Source organism: Sinohyriopsis cumingii, chromosome 12 (assembly GCF_028554795.1).
Source record: "Sinohyriopsis cumingii isolate HCF-2022 chromosome 12, ASM2855479v2, whole genome shotgun sequence".
Classification (NCBI taxonomy): domain Eukaryota; kingdom Metazoa; phylum Mollusca; class Bivalvia; order Unionida; family Unionidae; genus Sinohyriopsis; species Sinohyriopsis cumingii.
This window is the reverse complement of record NC_142972.1, coordinates 13,662,712-13,675,589: the sequence shown is the minus strand read 5'-3', so window position 1 is coordinate 13,675,589 and position 12,878 is coordinate 13,662,712. Positions and strand designations below refer to the sequence as shown.

Here is a 12,878-nt window from a genome sequence, read left to right as displayed (position 1 = left end):
TTGATCAGAGGATTGATCTTCAGACAAGGTAGTATGCCATATATTGTTTTTAGACTTGACAGATTTCTTTGCATTGCCTTGATTATTTACATAAACATATGAAGAAGATAACATACAAGATCCATCTGTTGTACCATGACCACATGTAGTGGATATTTGAGAATGTTCAATATGAGACTGATTTACATACATACAAGAAGACATTGACATATTAGACACTTGGGGGGCCTCAGAGGGAGAAGTAACTTGAACAGTATCACACAGTTGTTTACATGTTAACAAGTTGCACTTTGTACACAAATCAGATAGTGCCTGAAACCTGTTTATAGAATTATAATTATTACATTGAAAAGTGTACACATATTCTAATGCATTTTGTTGCTGGATATGTGTTGCATAGGCCTGTACATCATAGCCTTCTACCTATTGGTATGTGCACAACTTTTGCTTATGTCCTAGTTCATTACAAAGATGGCAGCGAATCTGTTTTCCATGCAGACACCGCTGTGTTACATGACCGTGCTCTCCACAATACAAGCAGTTGTCTGACTCATGCCTAACCCCTTTTATAAGTCTTATGTACTGGTCTATATTCCTAAGGAGCATGGCAGTACCTCTGTTGGACAAGTGGATTTGGTCTCGCTGGTACAATTGTTGGTTCACTCGATTGTCTTTGAAGAAGGTCCAGTATTGCGGAACAAAGAGTATTTGGAAATTTTCACACAACATACTTAGGGTGTCATTTAGTTGAGTCATAAGTGCATCCCTTCTTGGCGGCAGACCTGAGATGATTATTTTACACTCTGCATTTTTGGACCTGATGGCATACAACAAACTTTCATAATCATCCTCAATGCCCTTCAAAGATTGGCCATTACTGTAATTATTGCCACCAATGAGAAGAATTACAGTATGATATGGTGACATATCCATTTCCAATATTTTTTCTGTAATAGTGTTAATAGTAGCACCTCTATGAGTTTTTACGTCAGTTTTATATAACCCTCTTGTTCTTACTCCTTTGATTATTGATGATCCTATGAGAAGAGATCTGTCTTTAACTGTGTTGTTGATTTTGACCAGTGGGGGGTTCAGTTGCATTGTTTGAACTTCTTGATTTCCATGACTAGACTGACTGAGAGTTTGGTGACTGCTGTATTTAGTATTTGTATTTAATTTAGCTCCTTGTTGTGGGTAATTTGAGGTTGTCTTTAGAACAGTTTCTTCAGTACCCGGATTTGATGTCGAATGAGACACATGATGGTCAGTGTTTACAGCATGTGCTTTAGTTAACTTTTGGCTCTGCCCATCTAATACCTGTAGAAGAGACTCATCTTGTTTAATTGGTGTGGTTGCATCTGTTTGTGTGCATAATGATTTTTTTCTAATAGCTGGTTTTGGTATGGTCTGAGTGCCCTGACATGCTTTCTGGTCCTCTGACATGTTTGTGTATTGCGTTGTCTGGGTTTTCTGGCACACTTTTTTGGCACCTGGTTTATCCATTTGAACACTGTGTAGACTCTTTGATTTTAGTGCAGAGAGTTCCTGTTCTAACCTTTCTACTTGGGCCTGGAGAATACCTATCACTACTAAGCACTGTATGGAGGTACAAGGCTGGCTATGGGTTCCATGGAACTCAAAGGAATTTGTTGCACCTATCATAAACTGGGGTCCTGGAGTTTCCTCCACATTGATAGCAATCTGGCTTATTTCATGTAAAGCTGTGTTACTGTTGACTGGATTTGGAAATCTGTGGGCTTCAGGGATGGGTGTTGAAGCCCTTGGCTGAGAGGTAATTGATTTCAATCTGGTGTTGTCTACCATTTGCTGACAAGTGCTGATAAAATAATTTACCCATTCTGTGTAGCCTGGCCCTTGTACATGAATTTTACCAGTTGTTATGTATAGAGTTACTGTGGCAGAATCTGTATCCATGGATTTATAGATCAGTCCATTGTGTGAGTGTCCCTGCTGGAAGTGTAGATTCTCATCCAAGAATTTCTTGATTGTTGGAATTTTGTTGGAGTCAGCTGTGATTGTTATACTCTGCATATTATGTTGGATTTTAAGAAAGCTTGGAATTGAAGAGGAGTCAGAGGAGTCAGCCATGTTGGATTTTGGTGTTACACAATCTTGGTAGGTTGAATCTATTTCAAGTGAATATTTCTCTGCAGTATTGAGTGTGTCTATATCCTTTGTATCATTTAAGAGATCATCTTGGGTAAATCCTGAAAATGAATCTGATGAATCTGATTTGAAATATGAGTAGATCCACTGAGACAGTGAAGAAGTGGCCATATTTGTTTTACTGTTCTTTTGTCTGAATATGCAAAAATGCAAATCTGTACTTATATCCACAGACTGAGTTTACTAAGTTACCCTGACACTTTTTGCACTGCCTAAATTAGTTGCTGGTAGCACTTATAACTAGTATATTTTCTTCTGTACAGCTGTATTTCCGAATGTTTCAGGAGCTGGTTAAGAGTCTCATACCATGGCGGCCATTTTAATCTGACCCTATTTGGCGGTCTTGGCCATATAATAGCTTTACAAGATCTGAAAAGTCATCAATATAGATCCATCACACCCACTTGTGGCCCATTGCAATCAGCCTGCAAGCATGCTAATGTGAATCACCACCAAGCACCATCCACCAAATTCTTCAAACAGATGCAACCTCAAATGAAAACTCATCTGTTGGGTTCATGGCACATTCACTGAAGAACCACTCAGAGGAAGTTCTCTAACATGTTTTACTTTCCTAAGGGGCAGGGCAACAGCTCTCCGCCATGCTTTCCTCTTCCAAATGTTACCATGGATTCTTATCTTTGCCTGGATCCATTCTATTGCAAGCAGGGATTACGTACTGACATCAGTTTTGGGAAAACCACCTCTGTCAGGGACCCCCATGTTCCTTCACCAGTCCAGACTGGTGAAATTAAGGGGAGTGGTATAGTCTAGAGGGGCATGAATTATTAGTCTCCCACATTATACTTCTGAATCATTGTATCATAATCAGTCTTTCCCTGTTAAACTGGTTTCTTCTGGATGGACCTTTCAAGATGTCTAGCAGACTTGTTGGTCTCCATCAACCTTCAGGATGCCAGTTTTCACATCCTTATATTTTCTTCATGACACAAATGCCTACAGTTTTGCTTGGACTACAAAGTTTTTAAATTCCATGTTATGCCATTCAGAATCACTTCCACATACAGAGTTTTCATCCAAGTTATAGGGGTATTAGCATTATACCTCTGATTAATGGGAACTCTAATTCTCCAGCATTTTAGTGACTGGCTGATCCAAACTCTACAGGATCATTTTGTGCATCATGATCTGTTTTGTTGTTGGTTAGGTCATTAACTGAACCTTGAGACTTCAGAGCTCATTTCTTCTCAGGACTTCATTATTATAGAGGGTTAAACTTCTCCATGAACCACAACTTTGTCTGGGTCCCACAAAATCATGTAGATCAAATCTTGGAACTTATTGTGGTGCTGTCAGCAGAAAGATCATTGTCTGCTCATCATTACATATCCCTGTTGGAAACCTTGAACATTGCTGCAGATCTGGTTCATTTAGGATATATCTCCATATGCATCCTTTAAAGTTTCCCCTTCCTCCAAGGTGGAAATCAGACAGAGATTCTCTATCAGCTCTTATTCCATTAGGACTAAACTTTCATCATCATTTGCACTGGTGGATGAATTAGGACCAATTCCTGACTCGGGTCACCTTCTTATATACCCACTGTGGTTCCATTGATCATGGTTAAGTGATCTATACCTGTTGGTAGGTCAACAGGGATGTTATGTCACAACACAATGGTTCCCTCCTTCACAACAGTGACTGAGTGCCAGTTATGAGACTTTACCCTCTCTGCTGCTATTAATTAAAAATTGTTATACCATTAATGGTTCATCCATAATCTTATACTGCCTGGGTAGCTCGAGAGCGACTGGAAGCAATTAAGAAATTTCTACACGTGAGAGATTCTTTCAGAAACCTACAAGCTCGACAAGAAGCACAAGTTGAGTATGCAGAAGGTACAGAACAGTTATTTAAACCTGTTACTAAAGTTACTGAAAAAGTTGTAGCGGCTACTGAAGGTCTACTTGTGCCAGTAAAAGAAATCACTGAGCAAATTGCAAAGATAGCTGCAGCTCAGCCTCAACTTGAAGATGAAGGTAAAGAAACACCTGAAGTTGCTGTTGGTGAAAAACCAAAATAAAGGAAAAATGAGAGTTGATTATAGGAAAAAATTTACTAAAGGTATACAAGAAATTCAAAAATATAAATTGAAAATTGCACAGGATAAAGCAAGTTTGGTGAGTTTGCTGCTGAAAATTATTATTCAAGAGACAAGTTTTTAAAAACCACATATGCTAAAAAAGTAGATAGTGGTACATGGAATGACTGGGTATTTAAAATAAATCAAAATTTTGATTATATAAACAAAGAAAATGTTAATTATAGAATTTATTCATCAGGAGCAAAAAGTCATAATAAAATACTAAAGAGAGCAAAAAATGGAACAACAACAAAAACAAAGAGATCAAAATCTAGAACAACAACAAAAACAAAGGGAACAAAAACGAGAACAACAACAAAAATGACAACAAAAAACTTCCCAGCAAGATCCTTTCAACTTCCTCCTCCATTGCAACAAATGGAAACTATATCGAGAACCTACAGAATAAGAATTTTACGATGAGCCTGGTGCTACTGGTAGTGCATTGGGAAGTGGTCTTGTTTCTTGTCCTAATAATATTCTTTCCGACATATTATGATTAGAAGTTCTCATAGGAGGAAACGAGCTGGAAAAAACTCGCCAGAAATAATTAATGAAGCAGCTGATATATGTCAACAATTATTTCAAAGTGGTGTCATGGATTTTGGCGTTTACAGAGAACTTATCAATGAGCTCATTGATGACTATCTCAGTGATTAGATATATAGATAACAAATAAGATGAACATCCATCAACGACATCTTGGACCTGTAATGGTCAGAATAACAAATTCACGATTGCCTATCTATCAAGCAAATTATGGTGATGGTCTTGGTAATGTTATTCAAGGGTTATTTGCAAGAATGGCCCCAAAAATAGTTACAATTGCAAAACAATTATCAATGAAAGCTATTAGTGCTGTTGGTGAAAAAGCTCCTGGTGTTATTGGTAATGTTGCTGGTAAGGCCTTTACTGCTATCAAAAATAGACTAACACGATTAATATGACGAAAACCACCAACAGTAAAATTACCCATTACGGAAATCATGCCTGTGGATGTCAGTAAAGTAATAAATCAAGCTGCAAATAAAACACTTCAGCCTTGATGGATCAAGGATCTGATGAAATGCCAAAAAATATTACTGCAAATTTAATAGCATGAAGTGGACTTCGTACTCGCTTGACAAAGACAATGCGACATTGATTTAAATTGAAAGTATATAATAAAATGTTTGAATGTGTATCCAACCCAGTATTTGACATGGTTGCACTGGTCCTCAAAAATGAATCAATACGTGATTATCATTTTTATTCCTATGACGCAAGACACCCAAATCAACACGGACGTATCGAACAGAGTCAAGGCTGAATTGTGTAGCCAAATGAGTAATTGAACATTTTACAAACGTGATGTGTGGAAACGAGCTAACTGATTTAAGATAAAAAGATAAACAAATGGGCTGAATCGGTTAAGGATACCGGAGCTACAATTAATGATGTTGCTGAATTATCAAGTAATTAAAATTTATAATAATAATAAAAACGTTAACTGGAGAGGTTTTTTATGAATCAAAGAATAAAGGAAAGGGGGCACCAATTGAAATTTATTGATCATGATGCACAGCACAGTTACAGTATTTCCACAAGATTGAACTGTAAGATTTTACCTCTCAGAGAACTCTGAGAGAGGTATGTTTGATTTATTCTCGAAATAAGTAAGAACAATCCTGTGTCAGTATGGTTATTTAAAAGTTCAGATGATGAAAAATATGATTTGTACAACCTAATGGCAAAATATATCGTAAAGAATCTCTTCATGAAGAAATGAAAAATCTTGCGCAGAAATTTTCAACAGAGAATATTGAGCAATTATCAAAAAATTGTTTTACAGTTCCGTCAGTTGCAACTCATTATGCTAAAGAGAGAAATTCATGGAAGCCAATGTGATTTGAATTTCTTAAAGATGTTCAGTTAAATTGTTGTGAATATGGCCATGGCGGCTTGTGGAATGCCAAGATTAACAAACACAATGATGTTATTTCATTTGACATGGCCGCTTGTTATCCTGAAGTTTTCTTGGAATGGGTAAGTGTGCTGAGTATTCTAAAAGATTTGGACATCCCTGTCATGAAATGGCAAGAGTAGCAGTTAATGGACCATTGCCTGATTTTGATCTAACTGGATTTGCCCATATTGTATCATTCAAAATAGCTAAGGGTCTTCATCTGATCTGTTATGTTTGGTTTGGTAGACATTTTTCAGAAAAAGCTGGGCACCAATAGATTTATTACGATATATGATTGATTGTAAAATATTAATATCACTGACGGTGAGGTAATTATATCATATCGGAAGCCAACCGAAGTTTGGTTACCATCACCAAAACCCGCTCCCTTATCCTATTGACCTTGACAACTTCAATGCGCGATAAGACATTTTCACAAAAAATACCACCGAAGAAAGCATCGCAAAGAATCTCAGTAGAAAATTAATCGGTAAATTCACTCAAGGTGGTGCATATGATCATAAACATCATTATGCACAATTAATTCTGGATGATGTTGAATATGATTTTATAATCACTGATGCAGCATCGAAAAATATATTTTTTAATTGAGAAGATGCTTACCTGTCCAATGGAAAAATGTTAGGCATAATTGTTAGTTACATTGATGGAGAATCACCGCAATATACTCATCTGAGATCCTTAATGCTGCTTATGTTTCTATAAATTTATTATTAATGATAAATAGATTTCCTGATACCACAGTTAGAGTTGCAATGGATTCATTTTACATCGATAAAAAATATGAATCACTGGTAACTTGCTTTATAGATATTAATGAGTCATTGGGTTCATGGAGAATAAAAGATGAAAAGTTGTATTGTTATGATAATTCTGCAGATGTTACAATCAAAGATAATTATTATTAAAAAAAATCAAATGTCAGAATTATTATCTGCAGCATATGTGTATGATCCAGTATCCAGACACAAGACTGTTTATCTAAATGGCCCAGGAGATTCTGGTAAGAGAACTCGGGTGATCAAATTATTTCGACAGAATTCAGATGACATGATTGTGCTAACACCAACACACACACATACTTGCCAGAGAGATGAAACAACGAGGAGTACAGTCATGTGTTTATCACAGCTTTTTCAGATATAAGGGTGATACATGGACTTCTGACAGAATGGGAGCAAAATATATTCCCAAAATTATTATTTGGGATAAAGTGTGCACAGTATCAAAAGATATATTAAAAATGTTTCTCGATTGGCTGTTATTGAAAATTATAGCTGTGATAATGTGTGGTGATCATGGTCAACCACCACCATTTGTTGGGCCATCTCCACACGATTGGTTAAAGAATTTTGTAGATTATTACTCAGAGATAATTGGTGATCACAGATCCCTTGATGCAGAATTAAGGGAGTTTAAAATATTTATCAGACTAGAACCAAATAAAATTCAGTGTGAAATAATGTGTAAAATAATTTCAGAAACCCCTATTAACAATTTTTGGAATTTTTGGAGACCAAATGATTTGATAGTGGCAAGTAGAAAGATAGTTCAAGATACACTTCAACAAGAATTATTTCAGTTACATAAGAAAAAGTTTCCAGTGCTGCCTGTACCATTGTGTTATAGACCAGCAGATACATGACAACAGAATACCAATGTTGATATACCAGGACCCTTGACTGAGTCAAGGAGGAAACAGAATCTTGTATTAAATGATGTTGTCGCAGTTGATATTAGTGTTGTTGAGGATGCACTGAGTATGGATAAATCCCCGTGGACTTTAGGATACGCAATGACAGTTCACTCATCTCAGGGGTTAACCATCTCTGATACTCAAGTTTGGATTGTAGATGATCGTGTCGAATGGTCAAATTTAGTTTATCTCGCAGTGTCTCAAGTCAGAAGAATATCTCAGCTACGGAGAATTGTCATGGATGCTACAGAAATTATTGATGATGTTATTGATGGAGATATAATAAGAAATAAATTAGCCGGTTATAAACAAAGTGACAAAAAAGCAAATGCGACTTTGATCTAGATGTTGAATTTTAATTTATCAATGCACTGTAGCAGCAGCAGGATATTCACTGTGTGAGCTGTAATTGTGTAATGTTGTGGCAGTACTCGAGTAATAATCCAAGACAATTTACCATGGATAGAAAAGATAACCATCATGGTCATACACGTGAAAATATGATGCTGACCTGTCTTGAGTGTAATCGACGTAACGGTGCTAGTTAAGTGATCATGGTGGTAAGTGCATGTCTTCGGGAATTACTTGTAATTCTTCATGTGTAAATCCATGTTGAGGAGCAGTTGAATCTAATCTGTAGATTGCAGGTCTACCCATGGATCTTACCACACTGGAGATATTGTGTGTTGTAATACTCCAGATAGGATCAGTTCTTTTTTTACCACCTTCAAGTTCACCAGGTTTATATAAATATCTTACAGTGACAGTACCCAGCACTGGCTGCGCTGAAAAATCACGTCATTGTATTGGTGTAAGTTTTTTGTAATTGTGTTAATAGGATTCATGTTGGTTGTTCGAGTAATTTCGTTATTTAATGTAGCTATCACACTTGGTAATCTTGCAACCCACTCGCGAGATCTTGTATCTTGAATGATTTCCTTCACATGTTGATATCCAAATAACTGCTCAGCAAGTGTTCAATTAAATCACTCAACAATTGCCGGATTGTGGTGAATTGCAGTATATCCTCATCATATTTTGGCATTATGTTGCTTCATCAGCGATGATACTGCACCCTGAAATTCTTTGCAGGATCAGCCTGTAACCACTGTGGCCATTGTAGACCACCTTGTGGCCTGAGTCCTCATTGATAAATTTGTTTAAATGCAGAAGCTACTTCAGCAGCTGTCTTTGTTGATAACAGCTCTGCTTCTTTATATCTACTTCCAACATCAACGACAGTTAGCGCTTATTTGTACGTTACTTGATGTCACGTATCATGTGGTAAAAATAAAATATCAGTCTGATGAACTTCATTAGGGATGCTAACATCAAATTGCGTATACTGTATTGTTTTAGGTGGTGGTAGATAAATTTGTCATATTGACTGTCGGGCTAACCATTTTTCAGCAGTAGAACATTTGACGCCTGCTGCTTCAGCAAGTTTACTAATCGCTGCTCTACCTTTCCAGTGTCCTCTTGGAGAATAATAAATTGACTCCATTATTTCAATAATCGGTTGATTAATTACCATTTCCCAATACAAGCTTACCCTTCATTGCAGATCTCACCAACCAATTAGCTAATGATTCTTTGAAAGATATATTTTTTATGGAATTAACTTTACATCTCGAATGTGTCGTTGTTGTAAATCCTTACTTTTATAAGCTACATCATGAGCATGACACGCTTTATCTAAAGTATTTATTGGATACTCACCTGGTTTTGGTTGGTATTAGTTATCAAGTCGGGTTCCAGGACCACAGTAATTATATCCTGGGAGGTGTTTTTCTTCTGTGTACTTAGCCCATGGAGTTCCTGGTAGTTTGGCTTACTTTGCAGCAATATCATCTCCTCGCTTTTTTTTAAAACTGACTTGTCACCTGACTGTGTCAGGGGAATATAAATATTTTTTTTAACGCATTGTTCACACTTACCTGTAACTGCTGACCTGTTATTTTTTGTTGTAAGAGTTGTTAGATCACCTGTGGGGGTACGCGTCCTACATTTCACACAATATAAATCCATATTTATTTATTATATTTCTATAACATGGAGGTCACTGACTTTTCGGCAGTAAGAAAACAAGAACTGGTTAAACATCATGCTGCACTACCAAATTCTATCTGAATGATCATCAGAGGTCCATCTGGGAGTGGTAAGACACAACTGTTACTTAATTTAATAATGAAGTGGATGACCTGGGACAAGTTGTATTTAGTTGCACCATCAGTTGATGATCAGTGATGCTATGATGTACTTAAAGACTTTAATGAAAATGCAAGAGCGTTAAATTAATGTGGTGATGATGTTATGGAGTTTATCACTGACATCAGTGAAGCACCATCTGTAGATGATATTGATGGGTTTATTAACAATTTAGTTGTGTACAATGATGTGATATTGGATAAACAGGCAAACCCTTCTCGGATATTTTCTCGAGGAAGACATAAAAACACAGATTTTATTTTTCTAACCCAGCAGTATACACAAATACCAAAAGTGATAACTGTAATATTCTTGCTGTGTTTAACGGAGTTGATACACATACACTTAGAAATATTCATCAGACTTGGTGCAGCAGAGATATGGATTATGATCTTTTAAAAAATTTATTTACTCAGGCTCATTTATCCCCGCATGGTTTTATAACAATAAACTTGCATGATCCTCGAGCATGTTATCGAATCGGCCACGATAAAAAATGTAAATAATAGCAACAGAGAGGGTGAAGTCTCATACTTGGCACTCAGTCACCGCAATCAGGTTTTGTACGATTTTTTTGAGATTTCCAGGAAGGCTTATTTTTACGAATAACGAGTCAATCAATTGGAGGTTGTTCACCCTCTCTGCTGCTGAGGGACTCCAACATTCTGTAAAGTCGATCCCTGCCTGGAATGGTGAGTATATTCTATTTTTTCTGTTTTGTATCTGTTGAATAGATCAGCCTAGCCACTAAACTGACAAATTTGGCTATGCAAAAGTGATGGGATATTGCAGCTATTAAAATCCTGTTTTTTTTGTGGGGGGAGGTAAAACTAATTTTAGTTATGCTATGCTTAATGATTGCTATTGCCAAGTGACCTTCTCCAACCCCATTCTGATGTCCTGGTATTATTTTGTCAGTAAAAAAAGATGACTATTCTGTGCATGGGCACACAAGAGGCACGAGTGGAGCATGTCTTAAATACTTGCCATAATGTGGCATGTCATGCAAAAAGCATGAATTTTTTTTACTTCTCCCCTCCCCCTCCTCCAACACAGTTGTGGTTAGGAAAAACATGCTTTTCAGTAATTTGGGATGGTTGAAAAAAAAGCATGTATATGCCCATAATATGTAGCATATATAAATGGTAAATAGTCCTGTTCATGTCATAAAGGCAGTTAAAAGGGATTAAGTTGGGTATAAACAACCACCATTTCATGTATTAATTGTCTTACAGTAGCTAGGGTCATGTGTTAAGTCATATGAAGACTTTAATTGGTGAGCCCACTCTGCTAATTTGCATAGATAAAGTACGCAAAGTGGAATGAACCAATTCATTTTAAGTTATCGATAAATTATTGAGATGCTGGATGCATGTTGAAAAACATGAGTTATTATACATCACTGCCTTGAATGAGAATATTTAGGTCATATGTATTAAACATTAATGGCACATTTGTGAAAAGTGGCAATTTTAAAAAAAATCAGATTTTGCTCCATATATAAAATACAAAACATGACTGCTTTGTTTGTGGGAGTAGGGTTCAAGTCATTTTTTAAGAGTGATTCAGGAAGCAACAAGCTATTAGCAAAGCGGCAGCCAAAAATAAATTTCAAAACTGCTGGATGATGGAGTATAACTTTATGAAACTTCGCAAGGGGTGAGCATTTAATTCTTTGCACATAGTATAAACAACATATTGACACAGGTCATTTCGGAGTGTTAACATCTGTCAAAGTAGGAGCACCACCTGTATGTAACGTTAAACACGCTGAATTGAACATTCAGATAAGTTCTCTTTACTATTATTCATTATCTTAATCTTGTGAAAATACTATTAATTATCCCATGCTTTTCAGGATGATTTTAGACATAAAAGAGTGATATAGACAGTAAAAAGCATGCACTGGTGTTTGCATAGTTGATTTGTGTTGATAACACCAGATCTGGACAGAGGTGTTGTTACTGCTGTATTACCTGTAAAGACCCCCATAAAATTTTAAATGTTATGCCCCCTCCCCCATTCACCTGATGAAATGGTAAGTCTCAAATGTGATATATATACGTGTTCTATAAAGACAAGAATATCTTGTGGTTATCACAATGCTAACATTATGGTCATCCAGAACATTTAAAGTTGGATGATACAAAGATACAATATTTGCAGCTCCTGGTAAATATTTTTCAAGAGTATTTGTTTTGTTCATGAAGCTTTCAAAATGTTAACAGTGTTTGGTTTGTTGTATAGATAAAACTTTAAATTATAGCTCTTTGTCACTTTAAATACGTACAGCTCAAACTATATTGAAAACTCGTCACCGAGTTCTTGTTTGTCATAGAGAGGACCTATTAGTACTGAAATATCTACTAACTTCTATCTGACATTTGTGACTACTACATTGAAAACATGTCAGTACCAGGTCTTGTGTGTGTATGGTCATATATATTTGAAAACCAAACTTATGATAACACAAATTAGTATGGATTTCTGTCAATCCCAATTTATATGCAGTGTATCTGAAAATAAATTAATGACCTTGTATTTCTTCAAAAATAATAAATATAGATTTAATGAAATTCTTTGCTATATTTTGACATTATTTGAAACCAGTTCAGTGATCTTCTATCTTTCATATAAGATTCAAGGTCAAAGGCCATGACTAAGAATTTTATGTTGCTCTTACAGGTATCTCATGTACATGTTAATGCAAAAATGTA

General features: G+C 36.1%; 1 protein-coding gene across 1 annotated transcript in view; it reads left to right on the top strand.

Moving 5' to 3' along the window:
• Positions 1-12,878, top strand: part of LOC149786021 (E3 ubiquitin-protein ligase rnf213-alpha-like) — a 559,813-nt gene that overhangs the window by 84,133 nt on the left and 462,802 nt on the right. The gene's annotated exons all lie outside the window — the stretch shown is intronic.